The sequence below is a fragment of the Mytilus trossulus genome, chromosome 6, assembly GCF_036588685.1.
Source record: "Mytilus trossulus isolate FHL-02 chromosome 6, PNRI_Mtr1.1.1.hap1, whole genome shotgun sequence".
NCBI lineage: Eukaryota > Metazoa > Mollusca > Bivalvia > Mytilida > Mytilidae > Mytilus > Mytilus trossulus.
Window position 1 is genome coordinate 63,853,455 of NC_086378.1, and position 3,446 is coordinate 63,856,900.

Here is a 3,446-nt window from a genome sequence, read left to right on the forward strand (position 1 = left end):
TACTACTGTGCATGGTCAGTTTACCTCAGGGAACCATTGTACTACTGTGCATGGTCAGGTTACCTCAGGGAACCATTGTACTACTGTGCATGGTAAGTTACCTCAGAAAATCATTGTACTACTGTGCATGGTCAGGTTACCTCAGGAAACCATTGTACTACTGTGCATGGTCAGGTTACTCAGGGAACCACTATACAACTGTGCATGGTCAGGTTACCTCCGGGAACCATTGTACTACTGTGCATGTTCAGGTTACCTCAGGGAACCATTGTACTACTGTGCATGGTAAGTTTATCTCAGGGAACCATGGTACTACTGTGCATGGTAAGGGTTACCTTAGGGAACCACTGTACTACTGTGCATAGCCAGGTTACATCAGGGAACCATTGTACTACTGTGCATTGTCATGTTACCTCAGGGAACCATTGTTCTACTGTGCATGGTCAGGTTTCCCCAGGGAACCATTGTACTACTGTACATGGTCAGATTACTTCAGGGAACCATTGTACTTCTGTGCATGGTCAGGTTACCTCAGGGAACAATTGCACTACTGTGCCTGGTCAGATTACTTCAGGAACCATTGTACTACTTTGCATGGTAGGTTTCCTCAGGGAATCATTGTACTAATGTGCATTGTCAGGTTACCTTAGGGAACCACTGTACAATTGTGCATGGTCAGGTTACCTCAGGGAACCACTGTACAACTTTGCATGGTCAGGTTATTCATAAAGATAGACAAGAATGAGATTTACAGATTTAGTAGACTGAATTTTTTTCTGAACTAATTTTTTTCTGTTTGTTTATAGGTTTATGGTGAATGGAAACATAAATATAGACTTTTTAAAAAATCTTGCATCTTTTGGGGATATCATTCCAGGAAAGTGGAAGAATATCATGTTTACTTGAAGTGGTGAGGTCTAGTAAAAATAGCAAACAAAAAGAAAAAAAAATGAGTTGACTTCACGATTGCGTAACGTTTTATTCTTCGTGGCAAGACCCCCTTTTTTCAATTTGGTACATACATGATATGAACATGAATTTTTTTTCTAAGATCAGCTGTTTTGCATGTAAGCCTATGGAGCAGTCAATAACAAGACTGCAACCTTAATATGTTAATTTGATTTGAATCTATTATATTTGTTGTTATTTTTGGGGTTACCTGAGGTAATCCTGTTATGAAAGAATACTTCGTAGATACTTTGCTGGTATATGCATTTATGCTGTAATTACACAATTTCTTAATTTAAAATGTAAGACTTCATAGATTTGTATTGTTTATGCGATTATATGTAAATGTTACATGAGTTCGCTTGAGTTAAATGGGTTGTATTTGGTGTTATAATTGGGGTTACCTGAGGTAGTCCTGTCATGAATGAATACTTCGTAGATACTTTGCTAGTCTTTACATTAATTGTAATAAACCAACTTATTCATTTTGAATGTAGGACTTCATTGAAGTTATATTGTTTATGGGATATATATGTAAAGGTGATCTCAAATAACTTCAGTTAAGTGGGTTACATTTGCAATTATATTTGGGGTTACCTCAGGTACTCCTGTTATGAAAGAATGCTTATTAGATAGTTTGCTAGTGTAAACATTTATGTTGTAATCAAACAATTTCTTTATTTTACATGTAGGACTTCACAGATGTAAATTGCTTACGCGATATTTAGAAAATGCAATCTGTCTTAACTCGATTTGAATGGATTATACTTGTAGCTATTTTATGGGTTACCTGAGGTAACCCTGTCATGACAGAATACTTTGTAGATACTTTGTTAGTATATGTATTTATGGTGTAATAAACCAACTTCTTCATTTTCAATGTAGGAATTCATTGAAATTATATTGATTATGTGATGTAAATGTAAAGATGATCTGAATTAACTTGAGTTAAATTGGTTGTAATTGCTGTTATTGCTTGGGTTACCTCAGGTAACCCTGTTATGAAAAAAATATAAGTAGATACTATGCTAGTGTATACATTTGTATTTTAATCACACAATTTCTTAATTTAAAAATGTAGGACTTCATAGAAATTATATTGATTATGTGATGTAAATGTAAAGATGTATTTTTTATTTGATGTTATTGTTATGGTTACCCGAGGTTATCCTGTCATGTTCGAAAACTTTGTAGATAGTTTTCCAGAATATACATTTAAGTTGTAATAAACGATTTACTTTTTTATAAATTTTAACTTCATAGATGTGTATTGTTAATATGATATTTAGGAAAGGCAACTTAAGTTAACTTTATTTGAATTGATTATATTTACTGTTATTTTTTGGGGTTACCTGAGGTAGCCCTGTTATGAAAGAATACTTCGTAGATACTTTGCTGGTATATGCATTGATGTTGTAATTACACAATTTCTTAATTTAAAATGTAGGACTTCATAGATTTGTAATGTTTATGCGATGTATAGATATATGTTATCTGAGTAAACTTGAGTTAAAAGGGTTGTATTTGTTGTTATTATTAGGTTACCTGAGGTAACCCTGTCTCTCATGTAACCCTGTAATGAATGAATTCTTCGTAGATACTTTACTAGTGTTTACATTAATTGTAATAAACAAACTTCTTTATTTCAAATGTAGGACTTTATGAAAGTTGTATTGCTTATGTGATGTACATGTAAAGATGAACTCAGTTAACTTCAGTTAAGTGGGTTATATTTGTAATTATGTCTTGATTACCTCAGGTACCCATGACATGAAGAATGCTTTTTAGAAAGTTTGCTATTGTAAACATTTATATTTCTTTGTTTTAAATGTAGGACTTCATTGATGTGTATTGTTTATGTGATATACCGGAAAGGCGACTTAAGTTAACTTGATATGAATGGATAATACTTGTTGCTATTTCATGGTTTACCTGAGGTAACCCTGTCATGACAGTATACTTAGTAGATACTTTGCTAGTATATGCATTTATGGTGTAATAAACCAACTTCTTCGTTTTTAATGTAGAAATTCATTGAAGTTATAATGTTTATGTGATGTATATGTAAAGGTGATCTGAATTAACTTGAGTTAAATAGGTTGTATGTGTGGTTATTGTATTGGTTACCTCAGGTAACCCTAATATGAAAGAATTCTTAGTAGATACTTTGCTAGTGTATACATTTGTATTGTAATTCCACAATTTTTTAATTTGAAATGTAAGACTTCATAGATTTGTATGGTTTATGTGATGCATATATATTTAAAGGTGACCTCAGTTAACTTAAATTAGATGAGTTATCTGTGTTGTTATTGTTATGGTTACCTGAGGTAACCCTGTAATGAATGAATCCTTCGTAGACACTTTGCTAGTGTTTACATTAATTGTAATAAACAAACTTCTTTATTTTAAATGTAGGACTTCATGAAAGTTGTATTGTTTATGTGATGCACATGTAAAGGTGACCTCAGTTAACTTCAGTTAAGTGGGTTATATTT